Source organism: Rhinolophus sinicus, chromosome 5 (genome assembly GCF_057876585.1).
Source record: "Rhinolophus sinicus isolate RSI-liver-muscle chromosome 5, RSI-T2T, whole genome shotgun sequence".
NCBI classification, from domain to species: Eukaryota; Metazoa; Chordata; class Mammalia; order Chiroptera; family Rhinolophidae; genus Rhinolophus; species Rhinolophus sinicus.
In genome coordinates this window covers 54,742,470-54,765,596 of record NC_142505.1, presented here as the reverse complement: position 1 = coordinate 54,765,596, position 23,127 = coordinate 54,742,470, and the positions used below count along the sequence as shown (strand labels likewise).

Below are 23,127 nucleotides of genomic sequence, written 5' to 3'. Positions count from 1 at the left end.
GGTGACACTTCCTGTCCTGTGGCTGTGGGACACCCCTCCTTCCTCATCCAGGAACTCATTTTACTTGAGCTCCTCAAGTCGATTTTTGCTTTTTTGTAACTAAATGAATCCTAATTGAGAGACTTCCACATGGTTTTTATATTTTTGTTTGAATGGGGAAATGGAACTTTAGGTTTCCATTAATTTGTCATGAATGCTGTACTTGGATTAAAACAAAATCTTGTAATCACTGAGTTAGAAACCTCTGGACTACTCTGCGGATTCGCAGAACGAAATCTTGGCATTGTTGAGTAGCATTTTGACCATTAGAAACTTCTGGCTTCAAGACTTCCCTAAAACCTTGTATCTATTCTTAACTTGACATATTGAGATTGTACTATAATTCTGAATAATCTGAAAGGTTGCCTGGCTTCTTACTCTTGATGTTTTTTTAAAAAGTATACTATAATGTTTCATATTTATAAAACAATATATTTGGAGTATAATTAAACACTGAATCCACAATCTAATTTAGGAACTATAACAGTGTCATCTGTCATGGGTTCCTTCCCTGCCTCTGCGTTCTAACAGTAACTATTATACTGAAGGAATGGATGTATTAGATGAATTTTCCACTCATGCTTCCTTTGCTTTTCTCATATAAAATCATTTTATCACATATAATCCTGAACAAGATGTATTTTAGTTTTTGAGCATTATAAAAATGGCTTTATACCATATTTCAGTGCTTCCCAACTTCTTCACATCATAGCATACATTGAACTTGAAAATATTGTGTGGTGCCTTCAGATAAAGGCTATCTGTGTCTCACTGTAGTAAGACTCTGGCCACCCAGCTACTATTCACCCCCAGAACTAAGGAGATCAGTCTGTTAGGACGTGTTTAACCTGGTCACTGAGGCACAGTACTTGGAAAGCACTACTGTATGTAGTCTTCTGCACATGCTGTTTCTCCTTGATTTTTTTGTTTTTAAGATTTATCGCTGTGGATGCATGTAGTCATTCCTTTTAAATGCTGAGTAACACTTCTGTGTGACTACACAAGCACTTCCATCTTATTCTGTTAGATCCCTTCTTTGCTTTTCATTTACACTTGGGATTAAACCAGGCTACCACGACTTATGGAAAACCGCTGAATTTGATTTAATGATTCTCTAGGATTCAGAGGTACTTTTAAATTTTGGTTTTAAAAATCTGTTTAATTTTAGGTTGGATCTCGGGGTATATGGCAATGAAGTATAGAGTTAATTTGATCATTATATAAGGCATAACCTTCTGTATTTAATAACATTATTAGGACAAAAGAGCAAAATGTGCCAGTGACTCCACCTTCAGATCGGAGGAAATTTACTTTAGACAAGTACACTAAGGTGTACTGAATTATGAAGATTTTATAATGGTATCAGTGTTTTTGATATTTATATATGTATTGGGATCTGAAATGAATTATATAATTATTTAGTTCAGCAATGGCAAATATATTTCACTTCACGTTCCAAGTGAATTTCATTGGTAGTGTTGGCCTGGAGTGTTATTGGAAAAGTGTTCTAAGTCCACATCAGGGCTCTTTAGTTAAAAATTCAGTGACAAGTTACTGATGATTCTTTGTCCTGGGCATAGTGGGGATAAGGACATACATTCTACATACTTGTCCCCCATAAACTAGTGTCTGCATCTGCCCCTCCTATGAGTCTTGATACCATCTTGATCATCAGAATGCATTTTTTAAAATTTGTAGCTTACGCCTTTTGGAAGACTAAATTCATAATTAAGTTAAAAAGTCAAAGAGCATCACATGATGTGCTCTTTTCTCTGGTCATTTATTATGGTCTCTAATTACCTTCACTACAGGATGCTTTTCTTACAAGCATCCAAAATATACCACTCCTCTGGTAAGGCGTATTTTGCCATCATTATTGAGCCCTAAACTGGAAAATAGATAAAATGCCCTTTATTAGCCTCAGTTTCAGGGTTTTGAACTCAGCTTTCCATAGATACCTCTGATCCCCTGTAAAGTAAAACAATTAGAGTAACAAAGCTTCTGTGGACTTTCCAGAGCCTATTAAATGTTATTTTTAAGATAACATCTTTTCTTGTCCTTCTTTTATGAATGTTTGGTCAGGAAATGGTTGTAAAAAGCTTCAAATCCCAATTGAATAATGCATTCTCAAAAGTAGCTGCCAAGTGTAAATACCATTGATATACATTCATGCATATGATAGTATATAAATAATCAGAAAAGCATAACAAAGGTCAGTCAATTATGTATAGGTCAAAATGCTTTCCATCTGGATTGAGTCATTTTAGCAAATGACGTCATGTATCCTTTGTAGTCTATTGTGAAATGTGGCTTGAGTCATTACAGATTGGTTTCTTCTCTGGATTACCAGGATGGCAGTGGTAAGGTTTAATAAATAAATGTATTGGACTCTGTGGGAGTACATTTGCATAATTAGGGTGTAGTGATGAAGGCTTCTTATTCTGGAGAAAACCTTTGGGCCTCATCCACCAATTTCTAGTTTCTCATCCTTCTTAGCTGATTTTTTTCAAAGAACGAACACAAAAGACTTGGAAATGAGCCAGATGCTCTTTATGTAACTGCAGTGGATATCTTTCCATGAAATTGCCAGCAGGGAATCAATAGCAATAAATCTGGCACACTTCTGACCTCTTTCACCTTCACCACTGCTCTTCTGGAATATGGCTACTTGGACCATGTAAACTTCACTTATAATTTCTACCTGATCTGATGGGGAGTAGTCACACCAGGTTGCCATATTGTAGAGTGACTGGCAGGATGAGGTATTGTAGGTGATGGGAAGGGATGTTGGCATTTTTCAACAGGAGCTGAATTTAGCTTATAGACCAAGTGATATGTGTAAAAGGAGCTGCCAAGTTCAGTCATTTCTGATTAGTCAGGGCTTGAGGAGGTAAATGTTACTTGACAGAGTTTAATGTATGGTTTTTCCCCCTCCCTTCAGAATATTTCGGACATGTTAAAAAGTTGTTGACTTTTTTAAAATGTAGGATTACTTAGAATCAAGGATTTAGAGTCAAAATTACTGTCCTGTTTTATAGGTGTTTGTAGTTGGAATCTAAGTTTGGTTCTGAGTCCTTGGGAGGAAGAAGGCTTGGGCATCCTTAGCAGGGATGAAGGAAATGGGCTTTGCCTTTAGAGACTTTATAGTCTAGTGGGAAGACATACATGCAAAAGATTGCCGCAGTGTAAAGTGATAGCTGTTCTAATAAGAGCTGCGTGTAAACTCAGGTAGTATTGTTGTTTGGAACTTATTTATATTATCCTTTACTTATTTATTTGGGCCCTAGACGCTGACAAACGTACCTATACTTACTATTACCAAAGTATATGGAGAGTGAACTGTCAGCTTTCAAGATGACTGACTACCGTGTGTTTTGGTGATGCAGAGGCAAAGTGGGTGCCCTGCTCTTGGAATGGTACTTATTGTTCTGCACACAACCCAAAGCCTTAACTTCAGTAAAACTCCATAGATTCCTAGGGACTATTCTCTGATTATGTCCACATAGACACCAAAACAAATGGCTAAAAGATGAATAAAAAGGTCAAGTTGCAATCGTTCCTTGAGGTATCTAACAGCTGATTGCAAGGTCTTGTCTTCTTTTCCCCACTGTCATGGTTGGCTGAGATTACAATCTGTGGTCATGGGTCAATTGTCTGATTCATTGTGGTATACATAGACAACACAAAAGGACCTATCAGACCAGTCTGCTTCTTTTAATCAGGACAAACACAGTGCCACCCAGTAGACTTCTGCTTATGTCTCGTTTTATAGAATTACCTTTAGTTGTTAGGGTGTGGGGAGAGAAGGGGTTGTAAATGGAGGCTGGGTTGACCAGTTGATGTTTGCCAAACATTTCATCTTATTATCTAAATATAACCATTCTCAATAAATGTGATAATACTCTACTTACTGTTTTTGCAATGTGTTTTTCCTTCTAAATAATGCCACGATTTATTTCATGTTATTGAATATTCCATTACATAATTTTTAATGTCTACATAGTATACTTTATATCTGTACCATAATTAATTTGAACAATCTTCTTTTGTTTGAAAGTTAGGATTTCTAGGTTTTACTCCCATAAATAGTGCAGTGGTGAACGTCCTTATAGTTATATCTTTTTCAGAATTATTTGACCTTTTTTCTTTTATTTTGATTCTCCCTTTTTAAAAAATTCTGCAAATAATAATGATATAAATAAATAACTAGATAGTTACTTTCTTTAAATAGAGTGGGGAGAGGAATTCTTTACTAACTCAGATAACTTACATTATAACTACAAGACGCAAAACATCTTATTTGGCAGAATCAGAGAAGCAAATTCAGAGACAGGATAGGGAGGTGGAATGAGAGCTATTTTTCTGATGGAATCAATTTAATCGATTCAGTTAAAATGGCTAAATGTCTTTTGCAGATCTGGTTAAGGGGATCTAGCAGTATGCAGATATGTTAATTTTCAGAATCCCTCCTGCCTGAAAATGTATTTTTTTCTGGCATTGTGTATCTTTCTATACAAAGGTGGTCACATGAGAATGTAGTTCATCTTACAGCTCATTTGTCAGAATGTATCACAGGCATGTTGAGGCTGAAAACCTGGCATTCACACCAGCTCAAAGCAGAGGCTGCTGAGGTTTGGTTTCCAGGGGAGTAAAAGAGAGTAAGATGCTGACACCTGCCCCACTCCTGCTATCACTGCAGTGGTCTTTGGGGTTCAGGGCGGGGGACTTAATGGCGCTTTCCCTTGTTTGAGACCTATGAAACAGCAATGCCAAGCGTGGGGCAGAGTTCTGAAACTTGTGAGTACATTACCTCTTATAACAGGGTTTTAAATGTCAATGCTTTTTCTAATATTATATATGAGGAATTCTAATTGAGAAGCTGGCCCATATGCTTAAAGTATATCCAGTGATATGTTTCTTTTTTTAATGTTGCAAAATAAGGTTCATTTTAATGGTGAATATTTTATGGCCTGCTTTCCATTATGTGCCAGACAAATGGAGGGCAATGGAAACTGATGGGTGGTGAAGATAAAAGAGCATTGTTGACCTTTTGGTAAATCATTCGTCATATTGCTTCACCTGCAAGTGGTTTAACAGTTGCAGCTCATAGTTGCTAATCACTACATTTGACTCTCAATTACAGGGGCTGATTGTTTGGTTGTGGATTGCTCACCCTTCCTCCCTTTCCTTCTTCCTTCCTTCCTTCCTTCCTTCCTTCCTTCCTTCCTTCCTTCCTTCCTTCCTTCCTTTTCTTTTCTGTCCTTCTTTCTTTAAAATTTTGTTTATTGTTGTTAGTATAGCTATTGCATTACCTATTAGTTCTTCCACCAGAGGGGCCTGTGGACAGAGAGAGGCAGTGGGAATAATTCAGTTGCTTTTTTCTGCTCTTTATTGTGACTTGTAAGGTTTCTTCTCAGTAGCCGAGATTGACTTTAAGCATTCCATTCACTTACTCTCCTTTGAATCTTCTTGTTCCCAATGAAATGAAGTTACAAGATGACTGACTGTCTTTGGCAGTGGCCAGAGAATAGAATAGTTAACTAGTATTAGTGGTCGAGCACTGAGATACTCTTTGGCTTTCATGTTGATCAAAGTCCCATCAGGGGAAACCAAAAGGGAAGGAAAAATAGCCTCTTAATTAACTCTGTCAACTAAGGGCTAGAAGGTCCCCTTAGGGCTAAATCAGCACAAGATATAGAAGCAGAAGGGACCAGTTCTGGCATTTGGTCTAGGTGAGGATACTGTGGGGGAGGAAAATAATTTTCCTTCTACCCTTCTAAGTTCTTCTGGCTGGTCTAATAACCAAATTGACATGAGGCAGATTAACAGGAGAGAATAACCAAATTTATTACGTGTGTACAGATGGGATTTTGTAAGACTAGGGGATCCAAAGATAAATCAGGCAGATGAAACTTATCTGCCATCTTGAGCTAAGAAGAAAGTGGTGGGGGTTGTGGTTTGGACTTCAAAGGGATGGTAATTCACAGGTTGATGAGAAGGCACAAACATTTGGTAAACAAAATCTTGCTAGGCCACCCAGAAACAATGGGACACAGAGGGGAGTCAAAGAAACAGAATTTGCTAATTCCTCCCTGTCTTCCACACTTAGTTCATATTACATTAAGGTGGTAGCTCCCTTCAAGCAGATTTTTATATCTAAATTTCTTTAGGTAGATAGGAGGGAAGCAAAGGATCTTCTTGAGTCTTTTGTTTTCTTAAAAATAACCAGCTTAAAATGATCAATATCCCAAAAAGGTATATTTTGGGGTGGAAAACTCTGCTCCTTCTCAACACTGAATTGAAAGCTTCTGCCTTAGGACCAAGAGAAACTGACCTTTGTGCACTAGGAAATCTGAACAGTTATAGTGCTATGCTGATTAGCCCCACAGATGTTTCTTAATTGTGTATTTTATGGTCTATTAAAGAGGGGACTGTGTCCTGTCTCTGGGGACAAATAATATTTTGATGTTTTGATTGCAATTAAATGGAAATTGGGGACACTAAGAGACAGAAAGTAATCAAAAGTGTGTCATTGTTCCTTTATTCCCAATCAAATACAGTGTCAAGCAGTATCCTGATCTTACCAGCGCTCGGCCTGTTGCTTACCTGACCCTGGGATTCCTCCATCGGTGAGTGATCCAGGGCCCCAGATTGGTGTTGCACATTCGGTTGATGAGGTCAGATTGACAGAGTTGTTGCTGGTAGGTTTGCAGCCAGGCCCCCAGGGGCATGACCGTGAGGTGGTTCTGGAAGTTTGTGTGTGTGGTGGGGTGGACGTGAGGGTACATGATCCATTTTTATTAATTTTGTTAAGGCATAAACTGTAGGCTTGTGGCTGCAGCCAATCGGAATACTGTTACCTCATTTTGCATAATAAAGAACAATTTTCTTTATATTTGAAAAAAGCAAGAAACATGATTTCTAAACAGCATCTTTTAATTGAATTTTCAGAAGTTAGTTTTTCTTCCTTTGTTAGAGATAGAAAGCCATTCTTTGGGGAAGGGACACTTAGGTCCCAGAAAAAGCAGGCAATAGTCACAATCTGTCAATACCAGATGCTGCTCATGAGAAGGAATAGTTCTTGCATTTCTCTTGGTCCTAAGGCAGAATCTTTCCCTTAAGTGCTGAGGCGGAGTGGAGTTTTCCACCTCAAAATATGCCTTTTTGAGTTATTGATGATTTTAAACTGGTTATTTTTAAGCTGGTGACATTTCATACTTTTGAAGGAGGTTTTTTCAAGTGTCTTGCATAACGCTATGGCCAGAAGTTGGTCTGGGAAGACACAGAGATAAATTAAAATGAATTTTTGGAGTTGTGTTTATTGAAAATATAAGCATAACTTCTCTCACCTTTCTGCTTCAGACCTACAAGCATACCTAGATGTTCTCTTATGCTTGCCTCTTTTCTTTAAGACTCAGAGATTAAGAAGAATTTCTGTGTCTTTCAACTCGTTTCTGAATGCTGCCTTTACTCGTCTGCACCATATGATATGGTAACCACTAGCCACATGTGACTATTTACATTTAAATTAATTAAAATTAAACAGTAAAAATTCAGTTCCTCAGTCACACTAGCCTCGTTTCAAGGCACTTGCGGCTATTGGCTTATTGGACAGTGTCGATATACAGCATTCCGTCCTCAAAGAACATTCTGTTGGACAGCACTGCTCCCACACTCTTGGCCCTGTTACTGCTTCCCTGTCACCTTCTCAGGTGGTGGCTGTTTTTCTCTCAGTGTCTGGAGTGAAGTCAGTGTCCTCTTTCATCTTCATCGTGACTTCCAGAGAGCTTCTTTTCTCCTCATGCACAGAAGCACTTGTAAAGCACGTGCCATCAGACTATCCTATTGCCCACTCCTGTGTATTTATTGAAGATTTTCAGCCTTTCACATACTCTCTAAGGCCCATCGCTCTGCTGCCATTGTTCTTGGTAAAAACATCTACATAGAATGCCTGTATCTGGCCTCTCAGTTCTTTGAATTTCTCACGTACAACTGTCTTTCTCTATCTCCTGCTGGTGCTCCAGGCCAGTGGCTCTCCATCTAGAAAAGTGCCGCGTGTAAGGAGTGCTACTGGCCTGTAGAGGGCAGGAGCTAAGGATGCTACATATCATTCAGTACCTGAGACAGTTCTCCATGACAAAGAATTGTTTCATGCCAAATGCCACAGTAGTGCCTTGTCAGAAAACTGCGCTAACCTTCAAAATGTGTTTCAAAGCATTCCTCCCCTCCCACCACCTGCTGTCTTTGCAGGGAGGCCAATTCCTGTGCCGCGAACACCCCTACTCCAATCTCATGACCTACTGCTTTTATGCATTATTCACCTTCCTTCTTAGGCCCTCATATCCTTCCTAGCCCTGCTTAGGTGCTATGGTTAATCTTTCCTTGCTCCTCTTCTCTCTATCATCCTTGTCTGGCAAAACTCTAACCCTCACTTAGTGTTTTGTCCAGAGTGCGGATGAATGGAGAAGAACACAAAACTATGCTAAACGGCCCACAAATGTACGCCCACAAATTTCAAGTGGATCCTCTGTTCTGCTCTGTAATCCTGTATCATTTACCTAATATTTCTGCTCTCTGAGACAACTATTTCAAACCTTCCCCTCTACGTCAAACCCCCACCTCCCATTCCCTGTTCCCCCACTCAGCCGATTCCCTCACTTCATATTTCACTGAGGAAATGGAAACCATCAGAGCAAACTACCTCATCTCTCCAGCAAATCTGTATTCCTGCCTTTTTCCGTACCCACTGTCCCTGTCTCCCTTTCTGGTACTCTGCATGAACTGTATAAAACCCCGTAGCACCTTCCATCTGTCTCAGAAGTAAACCTAATTTCTGTGCTGTGGCCTCACGGCCCTTCAAAATTTGGCTCATGCTTTTCTTCCACACCTCGTCCCATATTACTCTCCTGCTTTTTCCCCAGGGTCTGGTCACACTGCTTTGCTTGCTGCTCTTCATAGGTGTCAGGATTATTCCCACCTCATCCGCTCTGTGTTTGCTGTCGCGTCTATCTGGAAGTTGTTTCCTCTAGATATTTCTAGGCCGTATTCCTCGTCACACTCAGGTTTCTGCTACTCAGATGTCATCTCCTCAGATAATTCTTCCTAGACCACCCTGCCTGTAATAGCTGTCCTCCTCCCCGTCATTCTGTCTCCTTTCCCTGCTTTGTTTTTCTTCACATGACTTGTCACTACGTGACATATTATACATTTGTGTTCATATGTTTATTTTCTGAATATAACTTCCGTGAGGGTAGGGATTTTGCCTGTCTTGTTTGCTTCCATATCCTCAGTGCCTAGAAAAGTGTTTCGCACTTGCCATTTATTGATTAAGAGTTGAGCACATTTTTGATAAATGAATAATGAATAAATAAAGTATACTCACTACTGCAGCAAAGGCTCCAATTTTGGAGCCTTTCAATTTGCCATGTTTGTACCACTCTGTGCCATGTGATGAGTGAGTTTTCTTTCTTTGGAAGATTGGCAAACCTTCTTTTGTACAATGTTCCATAATATCATTTAGCTTTCCTTTGATATTAACACACAATTTGCATATTAATTCTGCCTTTGTTCTTTCCTCATTAGCCTATAACAATTAAAATAGATCATTACTCTGCCACATTGTGAGTTTTTATGATGTCATATCAAAGTCTCCATTAATTAAATATCTTAATAAATTAAAGCCTTATTTGATGACAGTGTCTTTCAATTGCAAATTATCTCCACTGAAGAGCACGGTGGCAAACGTGGGACAGTTTCAGCATTAGTACATGCCAACCTAACAGCCAGATGTGCTTACTGACACATTGAAAGTTAAAAGCTGTCACTTGAGGTGATCATTTGGTGCCAGCTACACTGAGAACAGAATGAAGTTGATAGGGGAAAGAAAGACAAACTCAGGCACTACTATTGGAAAGCACAGCTCAATTATCAGGTTGTCATTTAGATCCTTTAGAATGTTGATTGGATAAAGCCACAAATTAAAAAAAAAAAAGATTCTCACAGAATGTTTGGAGGTATGAGACTGTCTTCCGTTTTCAGTTTGAGAAACATTGGTGTGCAAGGTAAAGTGCAAACATCTTAGCTTATAATGCTAGGTCCTCATTTAATTGGAGGCTGAATTGGGGTGGAAGGTAGAAAAATGAAATCAGGGAGAGAAAAAACATTAATGCAGTTGTCTAGGTAAAATATGAGAGGGTGGGGTAGGGAAGAAGAAATGTAGGACAGGAAAAGGCAGACTGCGAGGTGCGTCAGGAAGAAAGAAGAAAATAAATAATAGGGAGAGTGAAGTATAGAAACATCAGAGGTAGATGACAAATGAATTCTTCTATGTTCATGTTAGAGATAAAGAAATAGTGGATTGGCCACCCTAATTTTGGATTTGTTTGTATGTGTCATTTGTATGAGGATTTATTACCTTCTATCTTTAAGAGAACATATTTGGCTAATGTGTCTAAATAATTTATTGAGAATAGCTGAAGTATGAGTCTAAGCCAGATACAGCAATGCTTGCTGTGTTGTGTCGTATTGGGTACATTTAGATAATCATGACTTTTGGGAAATTGTACATCAATATGGTGACTGAAATAAGGCTACGTATACCAGGAATCACATCAAATATAAAAATGATTCATTTTATCTGCCAACAGACAAAGATTCTTAAGTTGGATGAGAAAGGGGAAACAGCTATATTCTTTTTACAAACTGTTTACAAGGGACACACCTGTTGAGGATAATGGCATGGGAAGAATGAAAGAAAATAGATGGAAATTAATATAATATACCATGTAGAAATCTTCCAAAAGAAAGCTGGTGACACTGTATTAATATAAGACAAAATGTACTTATAAAAAGTATTATTGCAGATACAGAGTTATTATTTAGTGACAAATAACAATTCACCAGGCAGGTATATTAATCCTGAACTTACATGACATAGTAGAATCATTTAAAAAACATGTAAAGTAAAAATTGACAGAATCACCATAAGAAATTGAGAACATGGCTAATCATAATCAGGCAGTTTCAAAACCTCTCTCTCAGACACTGTTAAGTCAAATAAACTAAACAAATTACAAAGGATACAGAAGATTTAAATAATGTAACTAAGCAGCTTGATTGAATGGACATATATAGAACTTTGAACTCCACTAGCAGAGAACATACATACATGGAAAGCCTTACCATTGATGAATAAAAATTATATCAACTATAATTTTTATCTCAGAGAAAAAGAATTAGGAAGCCAAAAACCAATAAACATCAAAAATTCCATATATTTGGAAAGTCAAAATCGTATTTCTAAAGTAATTCTTGAGTCAAAGAAAAGTGATGATAGAATTTATTCAATAGTTTATTTTAAATCTAGTGGGACACAATTAAAGAGGTACGTAGAGGGGAATTTATAGACTTGCAAATGCATATATTAGAAATGAAGGAAGGATGATTATTAGTGAGTTAAACATTCAACCAAAAAAGGTGTAAGTAGAATAGCAGAGTAAATCAAAATAAAGGGAAGGGATAATACAAAATATTATAAAAACAAATGAAATGGAATACGAAAGGATAGTAGAGAAGATCAACAGAGCAAAAGATGATTCTTTGAACGACTAACAAAACACATAAATATCTAACAAACTTGATCAGCGACAGAGGCAGAGAGAAAGAGAGAACACAGATACTATTAGAAATGAAAAGGGGACTAAATATAGATACACTATAGAGTAAAAGGTCAAAAGAATATCCTATGAATAACTTTATGGTAATGTTTGAAAATATACATTCTAATAAATAAGATTGCCCAGTGTGCTTATGATATACACACTGTAAGCTCACGTCACAAGAGACTGAAACATGATGTCTAGCTGAGTTGAGTAGGAGTCTGGATTCCTGGAATGGAAAATTAATCATTAATACAACAAATACTTACGTACATCTGGAATTGTGCTGGTGCTAGCTTATATTTTCATGAGAGAGACAGACATTAAACAAATCATTACAGAGATAGATATTTACAATCGTGTTAAGTGCAGCATAGGGAAGATTAGAACATTAAACAGGGAATAGAATCTTATTAGGGCAAAGGGCTGATTAACAAAGGTTTCCTGAAGTGACATTTAAGCTGTGACCTAAATAATGAGTAAGAATTATCCAGGGTAGGGGGTGGTACGGAGTCCAAAGACATAGATCATAGAGTCAGAGGGTAGAAAGGTGTGAGATTGAGTTTCTGCATTTGCAAGATAAGGATTTTATAAGCCGAATACATTAAATTCACACGTCTCTGTAAAGTGGAAACATATTTTACCTCATCAATAGCTTTACACAAATGCTTAGAAATATAATCTGTCGACAAACTATAAACATATGGATGAGAAGGAAATCAAGCAACTTCATTCAGAACAGTGATGCTTTTGTATCTGTCCCTTGTTGATGGCCATTCCCTTCCTGAAAGTAAGTATCAAGTTGGCCACAACACGAGTTTGCTGATTTCTTTATGTAAGTGTTGGCCTTATCTAGAATGGACCCTTCAGTTATAAAACATCAGGCAGAAAATTAAGGAAGAAAAATTAGAGATGCCATTCTGCAGGGAGCAGTGGTTTAGACAGAACTACTCAAATGTGAAAAGGGAGGGGGCGGAATTGAGAGTGTTTAGAACTGCACTGTCCAACTCAATAGCCACTAGCTTACAGGTGGCTATTGAGTGCTTGAAATGCAGCCAGTCTGAATTGAAATGTGATGTACGTGTAACATATACACCAGATTTCGAAGACAGTATTAAAAAAAAAAAGTAAAATATCTCAGTAACATTTTTATATTGATTACATGTTGAAATAATAAGATTGTGGATATATTGGGTTACATACATTATTAAACTTAATTTCATCTGTTTCTTTTTATAGTATTTATGTGGCTACTAAAAAGTTTAAAATTACATATGTGGCTCATGTTATATTTGTATTGGACAGTGCTGGTTTAGAAACTTTATAGCAATTTGGCATTGCCACAATATCCAAGTTCATTTTTTATTGTATTTGGCAAATATATCATCAACCCACGACATTGGAAATGAAAAATACCGTCAACTATTCCATAGTTTACAAAGCACTGCTTTAAGCCTTTCATCTCTTCCAAAGTGTTTTAGCCACTGTGCTTACTCTAGGAAAGTAGGTGTATTGTCTATTTCTCAGAGCTCTGTGAAATATTCTAAGAAAGTGAATGTTAAATTGATTTGGCCCTCTGAGTATGAAAAAAGTGACTGATAAAGATGTTACATAACCTTCAGATTTGCATGTATTTATTTTCAGTTACATAACGTGTATATTGGAGTTGAAGAGAATATAATAAAAACTATGATGAAGAATACATTGTAAAAGAGTTTAACTGAAGGATCAGTTTGGTATCGGCTAGTGGTTATTTGGAGAATTAAAAAACCGAGGGTGGAGAAGCTTATATCTCACATTAGTTACATTGCAGCATTGATAATATACTTAAGTAATTGTCTTCCTTAGGTTTTGTTCTATAAAATTGACTTATGTTTCATCAGAATGGGCTAGACTTAACATTGGACTTAGAATTTGGCACAAGTGAGCTTGTGATTTACAGGGCAATTTTTCTCATCAAAACCTGGGCAGAACCATTTATTTTAAAACCAATATTTATTTTACAATGGGAAGATGGAGCAGATTAAAGGAGCATAAAACCATGATAAATTACCCAATCTTTATCCCATAGAAAATCTTTTAAATGGCTCTTAAAGTAATGGCAGTAAAACCGTCTCATAGGGTTTTTATTTGGATGGTTTTCTAGCATATGGTTTAGTCATGTAGATTAAAATATAATTAACAAGGAATTTATAAAAATTCAGATGTGGTCTGCACGATTCTCTTTCAATACAAAGTTCAATGTGTTTTTTCCTTAGCCAAGTTTCTACGTCTTACTCATGAGTAAAGGAAATCCAATCAAAAGGTCTTAGCTGTTTTAAATAAAAGCCCAAGAAATGAAATCTCTTTTAGTCTTTTTATTTAATAATCAATTTTTGTATTAAATGTTTAAAAACAAGTATATTTATATTTATCGTAGGTTATTGTACAAGAAATGAATTTTTAGAACATGTCATTTTGTTCTATTTGGTTCCCATTGATATTGTAGCTTAAAATAATTTCTGTAGTTAAAAATAATGGAGCTATACCTCTCTAATAGTATTTTTTAATACTATTCTAATGATAAATGAAATTGTGTCACATAGAACATTTGACTGATGAAAAATGCTAAAAGGTAGGAAATATTTAAAATGATAGAGATTTGCTTGTCATCTTGGTGAATTATATAAAAATGGAGTCTGTATCCTATTGTGGAATAGATGTTCTATTGTGGATGTGTCCTGTTGTGACTGTTCTGTCTCTAGCTAACTGTAGACGCTAGGTTGGCAAACTTTTTCTATAGAATTTCACAGACTAAATATTGTAGGCCTTTGGTTCTCTGTTTCAACTACTCAACTCTGGAGTTATTGGGTGAAAGCAGCCTTAGGCAATATATAAATGAATGGGTGTGTGTATTCCTTTTGATCCAATAATTCTCTATCTAGGAATAGTCCCTAAGGAAATAATCAGAGGTTTTGGCAAAGAAGTGTGTACAAAAGAATATCCCTTATGGTATTATTTCATGGCATAGAAAGCTGCTTATGAATCTTGGTTAATTAAAAGAAAAGGAACAAAGCAGAATTTAAGGTATGATCCTACTTTGATGTAATGTGTGTATGTACGTTAGTTTGGCACATGTGGAATTACTGATAATTGACTGTTTTTTTACTTGCAAAAGGGAAGTTTTATATGGTCAACCTAAGATGTATACATAGAGGCTGAAAGACTATCTACCTGTAATTTTCTGGGTGGAAGAAATACAATAACTTTTTTTCTACTTACTTTCATGTATTCATTTGTTACAATGCACATATTTTAATTCGCAATGAGAAAAATGATGCAGGTATTTTGGGACAAAGGAAAGACTTTGCCGTACAGATAGTGGTTGCTCAGCAATGGAACTGCAGATGAAGGCATGCACACAGAGTCCTCTTTGGGCTTCCTGTGAGGACCTTGGAGCATCGTTTTCCGATTGGCAAGAACGTTCCTGTGATTGCAGTGGATCCAAGGGCTGCAGCCAGCGCACACTGTGCCTTCTCTCCGGGGTGACTCTACTCCCTCCCACTCCATGCTGTTTAACATCAACTCATCCAACGAATTCCTCTTATTCCTTACTCATTAAATTGCTGTCTGATTAGGATTTGGCTTTGTATGGAGAACATCTTCAGGAAGGGAATGTGCGGTCGTTCTGACTCTGTGTGACAGTTATATTGCAAATTGAAGACTTCTATTTGATATCCTGATTTTATGCGTTGGTCTTGTGAATATGCGTTGGTCTTGTGAGCTTATTTAATGAAGTCCAACTCCTGAGGAGTGGATTTTGTACTGCGTGTTGAGAACCCCAAGGCCCAGGGTACAAGAACTGGTGAGAGAACTTCCTAAGGTATCTATGACCTTTAAGTTGGGCCTGTAGGTAGGGAGACTGCTGCCCTTTTCTAGACAGCATTTCACATTTTTGCACAGCAGCACCCTTGATTCTTTTCCTATTGGAGACTTGGCCCCTTTCCAGCTCTCAAGTTCTACAATTCTTTGAATTTTCTCTTTTCAGCTTTTACTTGCTTTGTTTTCCTCATTGCTTCTTGTCACCTGGCAGAAACACAGTGGGAAGAGACTGGTACACAAGAGACATTTTTGATGCTGGTATTTAACTTTCTCCTGGAGTTTTTGTTGGATGATATTGATTTCTAGTGCAAAGGGTGCTCAGCTTTGGAGCCAACCTGTAGAGAAAGAGTCCCTCAAGGCCTGCTGTGAGACTGGAATCCCCTTGTCCCAGCAACAGGGATTGGCATTTGTGTGAAACTATGGGACATGCGCCTAATGCCTGGAGCTTCTGGCAGTGACAGTGTGAAGAAAAAGCAGTAGACCATTTCTCCACCTGAGAGAGGCAGACATTTTGTGAGCTCACATGTTTTTCCCATCAGACTCTAAAACCACATTTAACTGTGTTTTGATACAAATGTTCAAACTACACATTACTGATAATGTCTGCTTCATTCGGAGCACAAGTCAGTATGATTGTATCTCCATTAGAGAAAATGAAGAGGCCTCAGTGTCTGACACTACTTCGTTAAAGAGAAAATATTTTCCCCGTAGGCAAAAGTCACTGCCTAAATACAGCCCCAAATCAAAGAGCATTTCCACCAAGAACTTTTATATAAGCTTCCTTTTTCATGAATTAACGTGGGTCTGTGGAATTTACATTTCCTACAAAATATTTACCCATTTTCCCTTTTCAGCAGGTGAGAGAAAATCCTCATTCAAGAGACATTTCTTTTGTCACTTTGGAGGCTGATTGGGAATGAGAGTTCTTTCTATTTAAAGAAATCCCTAAAGCGATGGGTTAAACTGCTGATAGAATTCGAGATTACACATCTTGAAGAAGATTTAGGTCTGAAAATTTAAAAGATTTCAAATCACAAAGTGTTGATTGCATCACTTTGCTTAGCAATACAGTTAAGTATTTTTAAAAGCCAAGTGAATACATTTTGGCCCCATCAATGAAATGTATCAAGAACCATAAAGGAGTGAAATGATGTGAAGAAACATAACATTGCATTTTTCTTTGCATTGGAAAACATGAAAATTTCCCTCTTTCCCTTTGAGTTCATGCTACAGAAGCTTATAAATTTTATGTTAAACATTTAGATGTTTATGTGAGGGGAGCTCATTTTATAAATCTGAATGCTACCGAAATAACAATTAATTTTAGAAAATTGTCAGTCAGCAGTCATGCTTGGCCTAGAATAAGGTGATTCATTTACTATATAGGCAATAATGTACGTTATAAAAAATCAGGAGATAGTCACACAGAAAGGGGAAAAATGAATGTAGATCAATAATTTAATTTAGCTCTGACCTGGCTGAGTTCTCTATAGCATGGTTCATAATTTTTCAATGAATAGACCCTTAACATTTTACATATAATGTCTCAGTTTTGTATTGATCTTCTCTAATGCATTCTTCATTTCACAGAAGGAATAGCATATCTTAAATCTTTAACAAAAACACATTGTGTCAGTCTGCAAATGTTAACCAAAATATGACAGGCTATTAATATTAGTAGTTTTCAGAACTACTTTTTTTCCTGACTAAATAATTTTAAAGTTTAGAAGAGAAATGGGTAGGAAATGAATGATGATTTGGAGGGCAAGTTCATGGAGTTCTCACTGAGTTAATAGATTCTTAGTCTTTCTGCTAATAGATTCTTAGTCTTTCTGCATTACTTAATTGCTTATTAAAAGTGGGACCCTTGATGTACTATGTATAGAATATATTTATTCTGTAGAAAATTATTAATTTTTAATGGAACTAAGTGGCTGCTTGGACAAGGGACCCTAGCTATTAATCAGGAGGCAAGTGATTGACTGACTTTCCTGTTCATTAATTATTCAAGAAATTTCAATTATGAGGTCCATAACAGTCGAAGAATGTTTTTATTTAGTGGTCTACACTTATATACACGTGTTGCACTAGTACATTTTAGCACTGTATTCATTCGTTCATTTTAACAAATATTTAATATGTGTTGTGTGCCATGCACTGAAGGAAGAGTCCATGATAAACAAGACGGGCAGCCCTGGTCCTCACGAACCTTCCAGAGCCATGAGTAAAGTAAAGCAGACGTGTATTCATGCAGGGAAGTGCTACTGAGCAGTTCAGGAGACTCAGTCTTGCTTGACTCTGCTGTACACAGAAAATGATTTTTCTCTTAATAAACTTCCTAAGTTTCCTGGAAATTCAATCTAGCAAATTCTAATTGCCATCTGAAAAAATATTTTGTTTAGATTGACGGAGTCACGGTTTCTTCGAGCTGGAAAAGACTTGAGAAGTCATTCAGGGGCTGCCCCCTTGTGTTCCAGGCCTCAGCCTGTCACATCCAATACCCAGAGGAAAGTGTGCTTATCCGTGGGGTCATTTCTGCTGAGAGTGGATTGTTTGAAAGTTCTTCCACATAATGAACAAGCTTGTTCCTCTGCATATTCTTTTTATTGGTTCCAGTTTTGTATCTCAGACAAAATCATAAAATCTCACTTACCCCATTATTTGGGGCACTTATCTCAATTTTCCATTTATCTGTGCGATCTTTTATTATGACTGTTATCCCTGTTAGATGTGTGTACCCTGACAGCTGAATTATGTCTGGTGTTGCTCACTGTTATTTTCTTAGCACCATCAGTGCTAGGGAATGAATGTTTTTGTGTTGTTCCAAAAAGCATTAGGGAAAAAATAACATGGATTCAAACCTTACATATTAGTCCATTAACTATTTGACAACAACGCTCATAGTTCTTTCCCTACTCCATCTTTTTTTTTCATCCTTAGGTTAGGATTCTCACTTCTTTTAATTTTCTTTACATATGACGTGGTGTCCAGACCCTCACACCAAAGTCATCTCCCTCCCAATGCACCCCATTTTGTTAATATAAAAAAAAGTGCCAGTCTCACCGGGGAGTTTGGGGAAGGCTCCACAGAAGAGGTACAAATGATCCCTGCACTAGTTCTTAAAGAATGAGAAAGTGTTGTCCTTGTTGGTGAAGCCTGGAAGGGTGCATTTACGGGTACACTCAGAACAGTGGTATCAAAATGTTCACCCACCTCGCAGGTTTTTGACGTGGCCATCTAAGTTCCTAGCTAGATCCTCTTGGGGGCATCTGTTCTGTTTCTCTTTCCCTCTTCTTCATGAACTTCACTATTTTCCACCTGTATCACTGCCTCACCACTGCATCAATGCTTGAGGCAGAGCAGCCTGGGGTTTAGAGCTTACATGAGGGAGTTAGAGAGTCAGTGTTCAAATCTGGGTTCAACCCATGTTTTGCACAGCCTTTGGCAAGGTGGGATAATTTGCTGAGATTTAGCATAATCTTCTTTAAAATGGAGAAAATAGTCATATTCACCTTATAAAATCACAGTGAGAATTATCAGATAAATTACATGTGATGGTACCTAACACACCGTAACTATTATACTTGTCCCCCTGTGAACTCCTGCTGCAGCTCACTTGTGGTGGTATAAGCATGTGTCCAGAGCCACACACAGTAGCTCAGGCATATTTCCATGGAAACCTCATCCGTGGTTAGTAGAGGAAGAGCTTTTTCAATTTCTTCCAAATCCTCAGTCCAGTGGATTTACATCTTCGACTTTGTTTCTTTCAGCCTCTGGGTGCATGAGATCCAGTGATTTTTATTTTTTTATTTTTTTTTAGCTAGGATAGTACAGGAATCAGATTTGACACATTCTCCTCCTTTAATTTCTCTCTTTTGGGTCTCCTTTTCTCCTGGTAGTATAAAGGCCTGAATTTCTTCGATCTTGCCGCTCAGCTTCGTTGTGGGTAACCAACATACTCATTCCATTCTGGTCAAGATTTCTCTCAATAGGTTTATTGCTGATTGCTCCAGCTGCAATCAGTGTGTACAATCTGATGACAAGTTGGAGGCTTGTCATCACTATTTAATTAACCTCAAATTAAGCAGTTTTTGGTTCCATTCCATGCCTTTCCACAAGCCCAGGAGAGCTGCTAAAACAGTGCCTGGAGTCCTCATAGATTTCGGGTTGCACCACTGGAAAGCTAGGGCTGGCTTAGCAATGACTGAAGAACAACAAATTTGATCCTTGCTCACATGCCCGAGGGCTGTAGCTAGGTAGCTATTCAAAATATATATAAAGGGAGGGAAGAAAGGAGGGCGTTTTTCTAGTTCTAGGAAGCATGTAATCTGAACTGCAGAGACAGTGAGCTAAAAAGTATGCCAGAGACAGAACAAAAACCCTATGTTCTTAATATTTGAACACAACTTTATTTTTAATATTATAGAAGTAGGATATGTCAATACTAAAATTATAAATGGTAATTAAAAAAAAGGAGGATAAAAAGAAGAAAGTAAAAATCATAATACAATTTCTACTCTCCATACCTGCTTTATTATTTTGTGTGTTTTGGGTTAAGTAAAGTAATATCATTAAGTGAATTTCACCTAATTCTTTTTACTTTTTAAATGTGACTACTAGACACATTACAATTGGATATGTGTCTTGTATTATATTGGGCAGTGCTATTTTAGATCTTTTTCTTTGTGTACACTGAAACATTTTAATAGGAAAAACTGGGTTATTCTACATGTAACTTTGTATCCTCTTTTTTTCAGTTAATAATATATTGTGAATATGTTCATGTCATGAAATATATGATATGGCATTATCTTTAATCGTTTGCAATATTTCATTATATGGGATGCCTTAATTGATTAATCTCATCCCTGCTGTTGAACACTTAAGTTAATACCATTTTTAAAATTGCAAATTGTCCATAAACATACTTGTAACTGTATCTTTGGGCTCATCCTTAATTATGCTCCTAGGTTTGTTTCTGGAAGGCAATCAGTTCAATCCTAAACTTCCTTTCGGTGTTTACGCAAATTGCCATACAGAGAAAGAACACTGAGTCACACTCACGCTAGCACTTTATGAGAATGCTCATTTCACCTCACCTTTAGCAACACCAGCTAACATCATTGTTCTTAATTCTCATGTGAATGAGCAACATTGTAATGGATTTGCTCAGCAAATTATTTAAACAGTCTTGGTAGCTTCTTTACTGGTTCTAAACATGCTTCAGATGCCTTTCTTTCATTCATCGATTGTTTAGCACCCATAATATGTCCAGCACTTCCCCGTGATTTGTAGAAGACATGGTATCTGACTTCTGGAAATCCCTTGTATTCAATATTTAAGTTGGAAAAGAAAAGAAGAGAAAATAAATAGGACCTGGGCCTTGTGGGTCACATTTGCTACAATATTCCAAGCACCTAAACAGAGTGCCGGGTATGCGGTGGACTCTCAGTAAATAGTGTTGAATGAATTTATAAATAAGTGAATGATAGTAAGTGAGGAAGAAAACAAAAGGAAGGAGCGATGATTTTAAGATAGGGGCCATTAGGGAAGGCTTTTTTGTAGTAGGCCGTCCATAAATGAAACGTGTAGGCAGTAATGAAAATAACAGCGAGGAAGGGGAGATAGGCCTGAATGTATTCAGTAATATTGTCATTGTTGGAGTAAAAAGTATGAATGTGGGGAATGAGAGAGCCTAGTAGGAAGAATGGCAGCCTGGTCTGGCCTGGCTCTGCTTGTGTGTGTGTGTGCATGGACCACGTGGGGAGTGAAGTGTGTCTTGTGAAATCTCAGGTGGTGAGATTGGCTACATGGAAGGGGTCGCGTGGCTGATTTTGGATGGGTAACGGAGGGGAAAGCTAGAGAGAGAGAGAGAGAGAGATGTATTTACTGCTAGGAGCCATCCTCCTTTCTCTGGCAGAAAATGGATGACATGCTCCAACAGAGGGGTTAGAGGAGAGATTAATGGGGGACTATTGACAGAGGTGTGATAGACTCAGGAACCAGAAAAGAAGGTGAAGTGTCTGTGGAAAGTCTGAAGGTGCAAAGGGAGAGAACAGAGTTGCCAGACCCCAGTAAGAGCCTTTTACTAGGGAAGATGGACTTCCTATAGGAAGTGGAGCCATAGCTAGAGGTCATGGGCACGTTTCAAAACTTACAGCTATACAGTAGTGGGGGAACAGGGAACAGAATTCCCGCACTCTTTCTCCCACCTTCTTGTCCTCTGATGCTGCTCACCATTGTCGTAGCCCAACAGAAGCCAGAGGGCACAGGACTGAGTCTGCAGAGGCTGCGGAGGGAAGGCCACCGGCAGGACAGAGACAGGATCCAGAGGGACAAATGGAGGGAAACCAGGCCACCGACTCTCATTCCTCCTCTGCAGGATGAGGCACTTACCCTTTCTGAGCTTTGGTTTCCTCATCTATAAAGTGTGCAGAATAGTACCTACCTCAGAAGATTGTAATGCAAATCATTGGCGCAATGGTGTTTTCTTTATGCGGCTGCATCAGTGGCGTAGCGATTTCATTTTTTCATTGTCTTGTCCACTTATCATTTCTTATACATTTATTGGAAGGGAAGCATTGGGAAAACTTACCCTGACAGACATGGACCTTATGTTTAAATTTCAAGAGTGCTACTCACCTCAGCGAAGTGGCCGTTTGCATTCTGAATCATGCATATCAAACCCTTATATTCTTGTAAAAATACATAGAATTTTTCATGTACTTGGAAAATTAGGCCACATGCTGTTGGCTCTGCTCAAAAATGGTCATTTAAGTGTCCTTTTATTATTTTTGGCATCCACTGGGAAGTTTAAATAGCCACTGCCAGTGTGGTTTCTATATGCTCTTTAAAAAATGCTGAAATTGAACAGAGTTTAATAAAATTGCTGGACTGTTAGCTTTAGCAAGCTCTCCCAGAGATAAACCTGAAAAAACAACCCCCAAACACCAAAGTAAATACTTCTGTAAATTGGGGACTTTCACAAGTGCTCCCTGGGGTGCATAGTTTGACTCATATGGAGTTAATTTACAAGCAAGGGTGGAAGCTGGCAGTTTTTGAGGTGATTTGACCCCTTCATTCGCCTTTGTTTAAGGGAGATCTGTCCTAAAAATGACCAGCATTCGGAGCTAAGGGACTCTGAAATATCATCTCCCTAATTTTTATGTAGAAAAATGAATAGTGCAATAGCATAAAATAAATGAATATATTTCCAGTATATGAATGATCTTATATTACCGGACCCTTTTAGGGAATATAATGATTAAATGACTAAGGTATCAATTAAGAGGAACAGTTTATATTTAGTCAACTTTTACAAGTCCTAGCCACGCTTTTAAATGCTCCATGTATATTATCTCATTTAATCCTTGCAGCAGCCCTATGAATAGATAGTGTTTTCTTCAGTTTGCCGATGAGGAAACTGAGGCTGTAAGAAATGAAGCCAAGTGATTACAGTTTAGTAAGTACTAGCAGAGGCAGAGGTGAAACACACAGCGTTTGACTCCAGAGTCTGAACTCTCAACTACTGATCTATGCCATTTCTTACTTAAATGATTATGGAGTAACT

At 37.7% G+C, this 23,127-nt stretch overlaps 1 protein-coding gene across 7 annotated transcripts in view; it reads left to right on the top strand.

Moving 5' to 3' along the window:
- FHIT (fragile histidine triad diadenosine triphosphatase) overlaps positions 1–23,127 on the top strand; it is a 1,364,996-nt gene that overhangs the window by 235,355 nt on the left and 1,106,514 nt on the right. For 5 of the 7 annotated variants that reach the window (XM_074313199.2, XM_019728375.3, XM_019728376.3 and 2 more), the window contains one exon: positions 6,600–6,668. The exons of the other annotated variants lie outside the window; for them this stretch is intronic. The gene's annotated coding sequence lies outside the window, so the exon portion shown is untranslated. The remainder of the gene's footprint in view (positions 1–6,599; positions 6,669–23,127) is intronic. 7 annotated transcript variants of the gene reach the window in all.